Source organism: Balearica regulorum, chromosome 3, assembly GCF_011004875.1.
Source record: "Balearica regulorum gibbericeps isolate bBalReg1 chromosome 3, bBalReg1.pri, whole genome shotgun sequence".
In the NCBI taxonomy this organism is placed as follows: domain Eukaryota; kingdom Metazoa; phylum Chordata; class Aves; order Gruiformes; family Gruidae; genus Balearica; species Balearica regulorum.
In genome coordinates, this window is record NC_046186.1 from 94325948 (window position 1) to 94341024 (window position 15077).

Here is a 15077-nt window from a genome sequence, read left to right on the forward strand (position 1 = left end):
TACAACAAGCGTGGATACTGGGAAATACAAAGAGAATGGATCAAAGGAATAGCCGGGGCTCCTTTGCTCTCTTAAATGTTGCCCTCTATTTCCACTATCAGAGTATTTGGCTAGATGTACCAGTGGTCTGATACAGTAGAGCTGTTCTTATGTTCTCAAATTGACTTGCAAAGCTACATGTTAATAAGAACTGTCAATACAGTTATTCCTAAATCATTGTTAACACTTTCCTCAGTCATGTCCATTTTTCAGTAAGGAACCAAGATTACACATCTTTTCCATATTAGAAGGACGAAAAATAGAAACGGAGATGTAATGTATCGTCTGTGGGGATATGGATATGTACGGTTAACATATGGAAAGTTACATGTGGAAAGAGAAGCATCCTCCAAATCTTATGTTGAGTACTGACCTGGGTGGGTTTTTTGGCTTTTGGGTTTGGATTTTTTTAATTACTTCTCCTCCTTCAGATTTTATAGTGGCAATTTGTCACCATCTCTGTGACCGAGACATAGACTTTTCTATCCTGAACTGCAACTTTAGTTACAGATTGGAAATCTGCTTTTAGGAGCTGCCAAAAACTTGCTGTTTCTGAAGACAGTGAGTCAGTCATCCTCCTTGGAAGCAATACGCTTATGCAAAACTCTATCAGTGTTTTTATTATCCATAAAATTGCCTGTTCCTGCATAATTCAGTAATATTTGACCGGATGACCTCCAGCAGCCAAGGTAGCTCTGATGCACCTGTTCTAACAGTGCTCCATCATATGAATCAAAAGATGCTCTGATTTAATTCACATCTTCCTGTTTTATTATTGAATACCATCTTCCCTTTAGTGTCATGACATAATTAACCTTTCATCTCCAGAAGCTGAGAAGGCTGCTGCTCCCAGCTAAGTGCACAAGCCTACTTTGCCCATATATTTTTTAATATAGATATATAAAAATATACTATAAACTAAGTCAAGGAATACTAAAATGAATTTCAATGAATATGAGGAATAAGTTGAGATATTACAACTCAATGGGATCATAGTGGGCACCTGCAGACATTTCATAATATTAAAAACATCAGTTCTAGTACCCAGTGAAAAAGTCCTGGGTAATGGATTTAAGTAAAGGGCTTACAAAGAAGTACTTAATTTAAAATAAAGCAAAACAATTGTGAGTAAATTAAACATTGATCATTAAAAGACACTAATTAAGATGTACTAATGATATAAAAATTCTCATGCAATTTATGCACAATTATTCCTGAAGAAATATTTAATTAAATTCCTTTTAATACCTTAAAACAATCTTCCCTTCTCTCTCATACTCTATCTCTGTTTCTAGTTGTTAGGTAGGAATATGTGAGCTCTTAATTGGCATAGAGTAAGAATGACAGGTATCAAGTGAATTCAATGCATTTATATTTTTAGTTCTGAAAAGTTAGAAGGGAAATGATTTCCAAGTGGATGACTTGAGGAGTGTGTAGTGTTTTTACAGACTAATTGTTTTAATTAATTGAGTTAATTAGAAAATATTTTCAAAGAGCTTTTAAGACATTGATTCCAATGTAAACACTGTGTTGATATTATTATTAGTGAATGCTGCAGATGCTTCACTTCAGAAGCTGGGCTGGCAAAACCTTCATCAAGAGTGGTAATTGTTCAAGAGGAACCCAGAGAGAAAATAAAGTTTCTTACTTCAAGTCCCATTTCTAAAGCAAAACAAATGCAAATTGGTAGCTCTGTGTGTGTGAGAGGGATCCAGTGGCCTGACAGAGGTGAGGCTGTCGCAGCTTCACACCCCATGGCTGTACATGGATTCCCAGTAGGCACACACACACACACATATACCACACATATATAGACAACCGCCACACAGATCAGCACAGACAGACAAACTCAGCACTGACAAAAACATAAACATCCTCAGCAGCCTCAACCTGTTCCCCTGTCTGGCTGATCAGGAGGAAAGTGCATGAGTAGGAAATATATATTCATGCATACATGTGAATATATCTATAATGTGGATGTACATTCCCTCCAGCAGCCGGCCTTAGGCAGTCCCTGCCCCCTGGATCCATTCTCCCCAGTTTCTGGCACCTGGACATATGAACCCCAGAGGTCCACAGCCCCACTTCAGCTGCTGGTAAAGACACGTTGCTCACAGGAGCACACACGCACACACACACGCATACACATGGAGGTCACTGGCAGCTGGCCGGGACACCCCTGCCCCCTCCAGTAGCCAGCTCCTCTGATGGTCTCACCTCAGAGACACAAGCACACCTGAGTCCCAGGCTACTTCAGCGGCAAGCCTGGCTTGACATTTGGTAGCGCTCACACACTCACAAACCTGCACTCCCTCCAGTTGCTGGCACTACAGACACACGGGCCTCTGCCCCTTGATCCCACTCTGGTTGGTGGCACTTAGACCCCTGCACACACGTGCACACAGAATAGAAAAATAGTTAGGGAATTTAATAAGATAAAGTAGACTGCACTGATCAGACACCATGCATAGTCATAAAAGTGCACTGACCAGCAACCTGTGTACAGGCTACCAGTTCCTTTTATCCCCCTTTCCCTCTGTTTTACTGTGCTTGTTCCTAAATCACCTAGATCCATCCCTTTCTCCACACTTGGCTCTTCACCTAAGCATCCTATAATATGTCTTGTGCACTCCTGAAATGCTCTTCCCCTGCATCCCATAATGTGTCCCACATCCCTGAGCAGTGACCCCCATCAGTCTGAAAGGCGCTCCAGAGAGATGGGAGACCACCCATCAACTCATTTTGATGGGTGTCACCCCTGGACCACAGAGCTGAGCATCTCCTGGGGCTGCCCTGACAAGGGTCTGAACAGGGTGCCCCTTCCTCTGAGTGTGTAATTTGGGTTCCCTGGCCAAGCCTGCAAGATATCAAAATTCCTGTGGTTTATAAAAAGCATTTTTTATGAAGAGCACTGGAGAACGTCTTTAACCAAGAGGTTCATGAAGTTTTCAGATGAGCCTGAGAACTTTCAGCCTGAGCTGAAAGGAACTTCTTGAAGGGCATCCAAATTATTAATCCATATGCAATGTGCCTGAACTCAGCTGGGCATTTCTCATTCTGCATCCAAGTGATTTTTCTTTCATGTTTTTTTATGCATCAGTATTAATGCATAAAGAATCTAAATGATGCCCTTGGATTAGAAAACTTTTTCACTTCCAAGGGTAGCAGATTGTTTGGATTTCTCAGAAGTAGCTACCATACCCTTACACTTCAGCTTAGTGGTTGAAGTGTCTGATCACTTATTAGCAAAACCTTCTGTCCTCTGGAAGATTTGTAACCCATGAGAGAGAAGCTGGAGAATCAGAGGCAGTTCTTACTTCAGAATATGTACCTATTGGTCACTTAGTTGTCACACATAATAAAGAATTCAGACCTACAGGAATGACCTTCAGGAGAAGACTAAAAATTAGGCATCATGGTAGAGACATTCAGGTTGACCTTTAGGAATGAAGGTATGCACAGCATGTACTGGCACCCACTGCACAAAGGTAAATTGCAGTCTTAGAGAATAACAATATGTAACAATTTTATACAGAGACAATAACAATTTTATATTTTCCTCTTAATAGAAAAAAAATTCTCTTTTAGTACAACCGCAAAAGTAACTCCCAGATAAATTAAATCATATTTTAATGCATATATTTATATATATACATACATATATATGCATATATGGAGAAACAGAGAGAGAGGGAGAGATTTTTATTTTTTTCCAAGAGCAAGAGAATAAGCTTTGCTCTGTAACTCTGACTTCAAAAAAAAAAAAAAGAAGGAAAGAAAGGGAAAGGAGGAAAAATCTCCTTCCCATGTGGGAGGAAGCCTTGTTTACATATAGCAAAGCAAATCAGAAAGGGCAGAAGAAGCAGGAGACTTTGGGAAGCTTCTCTTCCCAGCAGGGGAATTCAAACAGGTGGTGTATGATCTTGGAAACTAAGATTAATTTTTTTTCCTCCAAGGCAGTGTTTTGCATTGTTAATAAATTTATTCCTATGCAGACCCAAGCTTTGCCTATTTACCCCTAGAGCAATAATTATATAGGATGGCCCTATAATTTTAATATTCCACCTGTCCTGAAGAAGCTCAATGGAGGCCTTGGAGGGGACTTAATATTATTCAAAAGAATTAATCCTCCAGAACAGCAAATGCCCTACAGAAAGAATTTGTAATGGAATTTTTGAAGGTCTAAGTGTGCTGTAGATAGCTTTCAAAATCCCCATCCTAACACCTCTAGTACTGGGCAGACAACAGTCCTTGTAGCACACACTTTCCCCGGACAGTAGGAGGCTTGTACCCAGTGAGAATTAAATTGTCATATTTTGATATCATGTTAGCCATTTTGCAAAACAGTGACATTTGAGAAAGTAAAATATTGCACCAAACTGCAGTGAAATATTTTATCTAGATTTTTGCATCTTAGGTGCTGAATATGATGCCTGCAATGAGGGGAAAGGAATAGTAGGTTGGTTTTAACTTCAGCTGAGGACTGAGCTCATGTACGTAATTGGCAAACCCTTCAGTCATTTTGTACTTTAGTATTCTGACAGGAAGATGTGTCATCTTTTTGTCTCTGAAAAGGCTGCTTATGAAAATGTATCATTGACCTCTGTTCCCAGAGATGTCCAGGCTCTACAGAATATAATGTCGGTATGTGTCCACACAAGGTATGAGAGTAGAGGGCAGATAGCTGGAAAAGACAGCCTCCGTCGACAACTAGGCGGAATGAAATAGAGTTGGAAATGAAGTGGAACAAGAACAGAACCAAAGGATTTTTCAGCCACACCCTGGGGATAGGATTAATCTGGACAAATGTTAGCATCGGCAGTGCAGACATCTATAGCTGAGCTGGTTCTTGTAGTTAATCTCAACTATTGCTTGTGTCCAGTGACTGTGAGGAGACTGTAGGGTGACCGTCTTCAGTGCAGCCATCTGAATACTGCTGTAATTTATGTCTCTCTCTGTAAAACTCAGATGCTTGGGGTTGGGGGATTTTGAATCTCAGAATAATGAAGCACAAAATAAAGCACTCAGTAGTAAGTAAGGGCCATCTAGAGAGGCATAAGAGGGTCGTGGACTGAGACTGATTAAAGATAAGCTTTTAATGAATGGAAAGGAGACCTGCTTGTGTTCCATGTTTAGCTTCAGGTCTTCACTGAGGTATATTCACTTTTGCTTTTCCCCTCTCTTTAAGTGCAGAGCTTTATTGAACTTCTGGGCAGTGACAGCCAGGCAACCAGACTGACTAAATAAACCCCAGCAGTAATTTCTATCTAGATTCAGCTAGTTTTGGAAAAACCCTGCACCTAACTCTGCTCACAGTAATGTTCCTCTCAGTCTAGAAGGTGACAAAGAGCCAGAAGAAAAAATGAAAAGCCAAAAAATCCTGAAAAGATTATGGGCTTTCTATCAGCTGTTCTAAAATACAAGCAGTATCATCAACAAACTGACTTTCAAGGTTGTTTTGTTCTGTGTCTATTTTAGAAGGGGAAGAAGAGTTTGAGGTGGTGGGGCTAGAAAGGTTTTTCTATAAAACAATTTCAGCTGCTTGATGATGCATTTTGAAAATGGAATGTGTGGGAAAACAAACCTCATAATCTTACAAAAAATGTTTTGTAAAGCAGTGTTTTGGGCTTTGGAACAATTATTTTAGTTCTTTTCACATCTCAAAAGTTCACATAATATTTTTTTCTTTCCACACACAGCTCTTTTAAAGCTTTACTTCATGTCCTTTGAAGTGCACTCTAAATATTTAACAGCTAGATTTGAGAAGGAAATGTTTTCTTGGTAGCAAGACATCTGCTTTACTGCGTATTGTAAGTAGCTGATGATAAAACATGAGGAGAAGCTTAGTTTTAAAATATACAGACTTCCTGCAGAAGGGCTTACTTGTTCTCATGAAAATATACCCTTTTGCTAAATACAATGGTCATTTGGGTTATACGGTTTTTGTAGTTATGTTAACCTGAAATTGCTTGGGGTTCAATTCAGTGCTGTATGATTCTGTTTACAAACTGCAAAACTTAAGACTGTTTTTGCTGTTAAGTACAAAGGTAAAACAAGTAACACAAACAAAAAAGAGAATTTGAAAGGATGCTTTTCAGAAGCCAAAGAGAATCACTGAATATTCCTGACATATTCTTTATAGACTTCTCCCCATCAACATGACAAATCCCAATTATAACTTGATTCCTGAGCAAGAGCATGTAACTATGCAGTCTTACTCTTTCTACAAGCAAAAAAAAAAAAAAAAAAAGATCTTTAGAGAGTGTGGAGGTCTCTACAGTATTGGGAACACACATGTTCTGATATGTGGTATAGCTACAGCTTAAGCCATCTGGCTACAGGGATTGATGGAATCAGCAAAGTCCCGGACAAAAAAAAAATGGAATGAGGAAATTCTTTGAGGGCAGAGGTAAGAATGATGTAGAGCCATGAATGAATCTAACTGTAGCAGGGTAAGTGATCAGCTGTCAAGCCATAAGATACTATTGATACTGGAAATGTATATGGATAGTTAACATTGTATTTATGAGAGATGCTTACTTTCACAGTGAAACTGCTTCGGAGAAAATTTGCATTACGTGGCATTAAAATGAAGCCAGCTCTGTGTGGAGCACTGCATCAGTGCGGTACGAATGGTGAGAGGACTGCTCAGGGCTGAAGCTGAAGAAATAACAGCAAATCACACTTACGTTTTTAAAAACCTTGCTGATAATATTTTCAAAGGAGACATTTACTACTGTAGCTATTTTTCCCAAAACACATTTTATATGAAGGAGCTCTCAGAAGCAACCTGCTAAAATCCATTTCTGATTAAGCACAAAATCAAAAAGGGAAGCTCCCAAATAATGAAGTTAATAGTATGACATATTTTTTAAAACACAGTGTGTTTGCTGGCATCAATGAGTTTTGCTGGAGAAACGTGGCTCTTTATTGATAATGTCCATACAACCGAGGCAATTAATTATAAGAATTCACTGGCCCTTTTCCAGTAAAACCCTAAAGGGAGCTGGAGTTCATCTGCTTTATGTACGCAAGAAATGGCTTTTCAGATGGAAACTTGTGCTGCATTTGTTAATTGTTTTTGCACTTGCTCCAAAAAGGAGAGACGAAATAGTTTGCTCATTGCACACTCTGCATATATGATGTCCACCTGTCTCTGATCACTTATAGGAGTGGTTTCTGGCTGGATTTAAAATCGATGTGAGATTCTCCTCATGGGAAGAGTGTTTTCCATGCTGTGGAAGAAGAAGCTGGTGTTCTGATAGCATGGCTTTCCTTGGGTTTCTTGTATAAAACAGAGTCCCCTGTGTAAGCTATCACTGACTGCTGGCTTCTAGCAAAGTGCTTGGCACTGCCCTGTGCCCACTGTGAATTGCAGCTTCACCCCTCAGAGTCCAGACTTTCTTTGGGACCTGCCATGGGCACTAGGGAAGGAAAATACCTGCTGGAACAGGAAAGAGAGGGAAAGGGTTGGCAGGGGCAAAAGGCAGAATTACAAAAGCGGGCTCCTCTGCTTAACTGTTCCATTACCTATGGTAAATAAGCACGAATGAGTTTTTATTTTTCAGTTTCCATGTCTAAATCCAGGATCAGTAATGCTCTCTCATGGGGAAGGTGCACTGTGAGGCTCCATCCATTGTTCTTCTAAGAGCTGCTGCTGCTACTGCTGAGGCAGCCTGAATTCTCAGATGCTGCTAAGTAGTCACCAGGCAGCTGTGCAGGCAGCTCTGAGCCCAGAATTTCAGGAATTTCAGAGGAAACAACACAGTGTGTGCACAGACACTGGGCAGATCCGCTGATATTCTTGAGTGGGACCAGTTGGGGACACTACTGATTTTTCCAATAAAGACAATGCAGGCAATGTGGCAATGGTCTATGGAAGTAAAGGTTCCCTAGGCTTACAGGATCCCAATGTCTGTGCAGCTTCACAAGGAACTGAAAAGTACTATCTGGATAATATCTGGGCAATATAAAATCATCAGCAATAGCTGCATCAGTCACCTTACCAGTAAAATGTGGGCATGACTGCTCTGGTGCATAATTCCTCCGTGGACGGGGGTGATCAGGCAAGCTGTCAAAAAACATTTGCTGAAAAACAGTGTGGTTGATTTCCTGGAGGCCAAGCAATTTGTTTCAACACAGCTGCAGTGGGCTTATTTTCTGTCACTCTATCCACTTCATTTGGATCCAGATGGAAAAGGGCTACGATTCTTGAGTTTAGAAAGTATTGCTGCTTTGGAAGGGCAAGCTCAAAGACAGCATTTGCACAGAGAAACTACTAAAATCCAGGGATGCTCAGTACAGGTCCCTAACTGACTCTTTCTTTACTGTTAGAAAAAAACATTAGGGAAAGACAAACTGAACACAAATTAGGACAGTGCTACAAGCATGCCTCACAGCCTGAGTCACACAAAAAGCTTCCAGTCAGGTCAGATAGTCTGAGATGATGCCTGGAAGAACTTCTGCTTTATGGGAGAAGCTAGTGGTCCTGTAGGTGCAATGGCACTGACAGAGGAAAACAACATGAGGTATTCTGATGTGCCTTCTTCACTGGGAATATACTTTGTTCTCATACAGTCCCGTCCTCCTCTTTACTTGACAATCAGAAATTAATTTCACACTTTAATGCTCACTTTGTTCTGTGCTATAGTGTCTCTCTGTGCAAGAAATAATCAAATAAGAAAAAGGCCCTGAGATGGACCTATTTGTTACCTCCCTGCACTGAGATCTTCCGAGGCAATAAACGAATAACTCCGGAGACCAATAGTGCGATGATATGAGCTTAAGGCAATGCCTATGTGCCATGCCTACAAAATAGGTCTGTAAACTAGAAATCAGTATTATCTAAATAATAAGAGAGAATTCATTTACTTTTGGTCTTATACTGTCCACCACACCACCTCCACACTTTTCAGCACAAATTATGGCTTTTTCTTTGCTCTTTAGTGGGCTGACTAGGGATACTGAAGATTATAGGACCACATGTTTAATTTTTTTTTTTTCTTTAGGACATGGATTCTTTTCAGTGATTTGCATTATGTTTTCCTAATGCAGTGGAGGAAAAACAACCGAACACAGCTTGCAAATGCTGGGCTTTGGAGCACATGGTGAATAATTCTGCTACTCTTAGGGCTAGAAGCCCAAAATACGGCATCAAACCACACTAAAATTCTTTCTGGAGAAAGAATGCAGCAGCTGTCTAGCAGCAGAAAGAGAAAACAGTAATATTACATCTGGGATTTTCAAAGTTGGCAAGGGCAAGTATGTTTAGTACTACAGTGCACAAGTGCAACTGTACTGGGTCAGACCTACATCTTTTTTTAAGTCCCTATCCCACCTCTAGCAGCTGATGCATGTCAGTATGGCTCAGTCCCTGGAATACACCCACCTGAGCGTCAACAAACTTTAACTTAAGGACTTACTGAGTTGAGGGTTGTATCTAGACCATGATGGTTAATAGACCCCAAATGACCTCGTTTAATAAATGTGTCTCATTGCTTTTTCAACCTTTTTTTGTCCCCTACAACATTTTGTGGCACAATGTTTTGGGCACAATGTTTTACCTTTTATATTGAGGTATGCGGAAAGTTCCTTCTTTTGTTTGTATTAAATCTTGTGTTTAGGTATTTTGTTGGGTGAACCTATTTATTTTGCTATGTAAATTATTCAATAATTATTCCTTAATTCATCACTTACTTTGTTGTTATGGACTTAACTTGTGAAGACTTTTGCAGATATCTGCATCTGTAGGTCTCAAAGATGACAAGGCCGAATTCTGCTCTAAAGGGCTCCTGTGCATCTCACCGGACAGCAGTGGATGTATGCATTACACAAGCACACAGAGACTGGATTTAGGCTTTGAAGCACCTCACGTTAGGCGTTCAGAGAAGATTAGCATGACTCATATCCTCAGGAACAAACAGCATAACTTTGCTTTTGAATGCCAACTCTTTCTGCCTCCCTAAAATTGTTCTGAGCTGGAAGAGGGGAGTTGCTGAGGCAGTCATTGAAAATCACCTTACAAAAGTGTTGAAAAGCTGGTGATGCCCCATCATCTTAAGGGCAGAATGAGAAGTGGGACATAGATGTCAGTTGACAATGGAAATTACGTACAAACAATAGTTTTACACTTACAAGCTACAGGCAGTTACCACATCTATATTCCCTCCCCCCCTACCATTACAGCCTCAGAACAAATTTTCTGCCATTTGCCTCAATGCCTGATTTAGTCACAAGACACTCCTTAAAACCATTTCAAACCTGGAAAGTTACAGGCTTAAAAAGGAGCCCGGAGTTCTCCATTTTGTGGTTCCAGATGACAAATACAGTCAGAGCTGAACAGATCTCACTCAGTAGTGGAAGCTACTAGAAGGTATGAGGGATTCATTCAATCTTGAGACATTTACAATGGCACTCTCTTACTTTGGGTCAGTGATTTCAGTGCTGACGTTTCTGTTATCATTTGTCATGAGAACGCAAAGCCAGACTTTATTTAGTGTCCCTTGTAATCATGTTGAAATAAATTAGGAACGGTTGCGTTGTGGGATGAAAGAGTGTACAAATGTATTGGGTCTGGCTGAGATGGAGTTAATTGTCCCCACAGCAGCCCTCATGGTGCTGTGCTGTATATTGGTAGCTAGCAAACTTGATAACACACCAGTGTTTTGGCTACTACTGAGCAGTGCCAGCACACATCAAGCCTGTCTTTCCAACATTTCTTTTTCCCCAGCAGCAGGCTGGGGGTGGGCAAGATCTTGGGAGGGGACACAGCTAGGACAGCTGACACAAACTGACCAAAGGGATATTCCATACCATATGATGTCATGCTCAGCAGTAAGAAACTGAGAATAGGGGGAGGAACAGGGCGGGGGCATTTGTTGTTTTTTTTTTTACAATGTTTGTCTTCCGGAGTAAGGGGCATGTTTACTGAAGCCCTACTTCCCAGGAAGTGGCCGGACATCGCCTGCTGATGGGAAGTAGAGAATAATCTTTGCTTTTTGCTTTTCCACGTGCGGCTTTTTTGCTTTAGCTACATTAAACGGCTTTTATCTCGACCCACGAGTTTGGGGTTGTTTTTCTCCATCTTCCTTTCTCCCCTCTGTGGTGGGTTGACCCTGGCTGAGGGCCAGGTGCCCACCAGAGCCGCTCTATCACTCCCCTCTTTCATTAGACAGGGGAGAAAAGGTAAAACTTACGGGTCGAGATAAGGACAGGGAGAGATCATTCTCTAATTATCATCACGAGCAAACCAGACCGAACTTAGAGAGGGAATTCATCTTATTTATTACTAAGCAAAACAGAGCAGAGGAATGAGAAATAAAACCAAAATCTTAAAACACCTCCCCCCACCCCTCCCATCTTCCCGGGCTCAACTTCACTCCCGGCTTCAACCTCCGCCCCCCCCAGCGGCACAGGGGGACGGGGAGTGGGGGTTACGGTCAGTTCCTCACGCGGTGTTTCTGCCGCTTCTTCATCCTCAGGGGGAGGACTCCTCTCATCATCCCCCCGCTCCAGCGTGGGGTCCCTCTCACGGGAGACAGTCCTTCACGGCCTTCTCCAGCGTGAGTCTCCTCCACAGGGTGCAGACCTTCGGGAGCAAACTGCTCCAGCGTGGGTCCCCCACGGGGTCACAAGTCCTGTCAGCAAACCTGCTCTGGCGTGGGCTCCTCTCTCCACGGATCCACAGGTCCTGCCAGGAGCTTGCTCCAGCGCGGGCTTCCCACGGGGTCACAGCCTCCTTCAGGTGTCTCCACCTGCTCCGGCGTGGGGTCCTCCACGGGCTGCAGGTGGAATCTCTACACCCCCTCATCCTCCCTCCATGGGCTGCAGGGGGACAGCCTGCTTCACCATGGTCCTCACCACGGGCTGCAGGGGAATCTCTGCTCCGGCGCCTGGAGCACCTCCTCCCCCTCCTTCTGCACTGACCTTGGTGTCTGCAGATGTTCTTACATCTTCTCACTCCTCTCTCTGGCTGCAAAAGCTCTCTCTAACTGTTTTTGTCTTTCTTAAATATGTTATCACAGAGGCGCTGATTGGCTTGGCCTTGGCCAGCGGCGGGTCCGTCTTGGAGCCGGCTGGCATTGGCTCTGTCAGACACAGGGGAAGCTTCTAGCAGCTTCTCACAGAAGCCACCCCTGTAGCCCCCCCGCTACCAAAACCTTGCCACGCAAAACCAACACATTCCACCCCTCGCCTCTGTGAATCACATATTTAAGAATTATCATTAAAATATACATTCAACACAAAACTTCACAAACACTAATCACATCAACAAAGGAAAAGAAAAAAAAAAAAAAAAAGAATTCCCCACACCAACATCAAAACAACACTATCACAACACCAAACAAGAGTGGACAATCTACACACAAAATCTATCTCTAGTCCCTTCACAAATATATCACTCTCAAGTTACGTTCAGTCAATGTTTTGCCCGTTACCTCTTCCAATTACTATCCTTATCTCGAGTCTCTCGTGCCCCACGTTGGGCGCCAAAAAGAACTGTGGTGGGTTGACCCTGGCTGAGGGCCAGGTGCCCACCAGAGCCGCTCTATCACTCCCCTCTTTCATTAGACAGGGGAGAAAAGGTAAAACTTACGGGTCGAGATAAGGACAGGGAGAGATCATTCTCTAATTATCATCACGAGCAAACCAGACCGAACTTAGAGAGGGAATTCATCTTATTTATTACTAAGCAAAACAGAGCAGAGGAATGAGAAATAAAACCAAAATCTTAAAACACCTCCCCCCACCCCTCCCATCTTCCCGGGCTCAACTTCACTCCCGGCTTCAACCTCCGCCCCCCCTCAGTGGCACAGGGGGACGGGGAGTGGGGGTTACGGTCAGTTCCTCACGCGGTGTTTCTGCCGCTTCTTCATCCTCAGGGGGAGGACTCCTCTCATCATCCCCCCGCTCCAGCGTGGGGTCCCTCTCACGGGAGACAGTCCTTCACGGCCTTCTCCAGCGTGAGTCTCCTCCACAGGGTGCAGACCTTCGGGAGCAAACTGCTCCAGCGTGGGTCCCCCACGGGGTCACAAGTCCTGTCAGCAAACCTGCTCTGGCGTGGGCTCCTCTCTCCACGGATCCACAGGTCCTGCCAGGAGCTTGCTCCAGCGCGGGCTTCCCACGGGGCCACAGCCTCCTTCAGGTGTCTCCACCTGCTCCGGCGTGGGGTCCTCCACGGGCTGCAGGTGGAATCTCTACACCCCCTCATCCTCCCTCCATGGGCTGCAGGGGGACAGCCTGCTTCACCATGGTCCTCACCACGGGCTGCAGGGGAATCTCTGCTCCGGCGCCTGGAGCACCTCCTCCCCCTCCTTCTGCACTGACCTTGGTGTCTGCAGATGTTCTTACATCTTCTCACTCCTCTCTCTGGCTGCAAAAGCTCTCTCTAACTGTTTTTGTCTTTCTTAAATATGTTATCACAGAGGCGCTGATTGGCTTGGCCTTGGCCAGCGGCGGGTCCGTCTTGGAGCCGGCTGGCATTGGCTCTGTCAGACACAGGGGAAGCTTCTAGCAGCTTCTCACAGAAGCCACCCCTGTAGCCCCCCCGCTACCAAAACCTTGCCACGCAAAACCAACACACCCTCCCTGCCTTGCTGAGGAGGTGAGTGATAGAGCGGCTCTGGTGGGCACCTGGCCCCCAGCCAGGGTCAACCCATCACAGTCCTTTTTGGCGCCCAACGTGGGGCCCGAGAAAATCGAGATAAGGATAGTAACTGGAAGAGGTAACGGGCAAAACATTGACTGAACGTAACTTGAGAGTGATATAGTGGTGAAGGGACTAGAGGTAGATTTTGTGTGTAGATTGTCCACTCTTGTGTGGTGTTGTGATAGTGTTGTTTTGATTTTGGTGTGGGGAATTCTTTTTTTTCTTTTTCTTTGTTGATGTGATTACTGTTTGTGAAGTTTTATGTTGAATGTATATTTTAATGATAATTCTTAAATATGTGATTCACAGAGGCGAGGGGTGGAATGTGTTGGTTTTGCGTGGCAAGGTTTTGGTAGCGGGGAGGCTACAGGGGTGGCTTCTGTGAGAAGCTGCCAGAAGCTTCCCCTGTGTCTGATAGAGCCAATGCCAGCCGGCTCCAAGACGGACCCGCCGCTGGCCAAGGCCAAGCCAATCAGCGCCTCTGTGATAACATATTTAAGAAAGAGAAAAACAGTTAGAGAGCGCTTTTGCAGCCAGAGAGGGGAGTGAGAAGATGTAAGAACATCTGCAGACACCAAGGTCAGTGCAGAAGGAGGGGGAGGAGGTGCTCCAGGTGCCGGAGCAAGATTCCCCTGCAGCCCGTGGTGAGGACCATGGTGAAGCAGGCTGTCCCCCTGCAGCCCATGGAGGGAGGATGAGGGGGTGTAGAGATTCCACCTGCAGCCCATGGAGGACCCCACGCCAGAGCAGGTGGAGACACCTGAAGGAGGCTGTGACCCCGTGGGAAGCCCACGCCGGAGCAAGCTCCTGGCAGGACCTGTGGCCCCATGGAGAGAGGAGCCCACGCCAGAGCAGGTTTGCTGGCAGGACTTGTGACCCTGTGGGGGACCCACGCTGGAGCAGTTTGCTCCTGAAGGTCTGCACCCCGTGGAGGAGACTCACGTTGGAGAAGGCCGTGAAGGACTGTCTCCTGTGAGAGGGACCCCATGCTGGAGCAGGGGAACGATGAGAGGAGTCCTCCCCCTGAGGATGAAGAAGCGGCAGAAACAACGTGTGATGAACTGACCGTAACCCCCACTCCCCGTCCCCCTGTGCCACTGAGGGGGGGCGGAGGTTGAAGCCGGGAGTGAAGTTGAGCCTGGGAAGATGGGAGGGGTGGGGGGAGGTGTTTTTTAAGATTTGGTTTTATTTCTCATTCCTCTACTCTGTTTTGCTTAGTAATAAATAAGATGAATTCCCTCTCTAAGTTTGGTCTGTTTTGCTCGTGATGATAATTAGAGAATGATCTCTCCCTGTCCTTATCTCGACCCGTAAGTTTTTTTTTTTTCATTGTACCTTTTCTCCCCTGTCTAATGAAAGAGGGGAGTGATAGAGCGGCTCTGGTGGGCAC

At 44.2% G+C, this 15077-nt stretch overlaps 1 long non-coding RNA gene across 1 annotated transcript in view; it reads left to right on the forward strand.

The window, feature by feature from the left end:
• Positions 1-15077, forward strand: part of LOC142601301 (uncharacterized) — a 140651-nt gene that overhangs the window by 63563 nt on the left and 62011 nt on the right. The window lies entirely within an intron of this gene.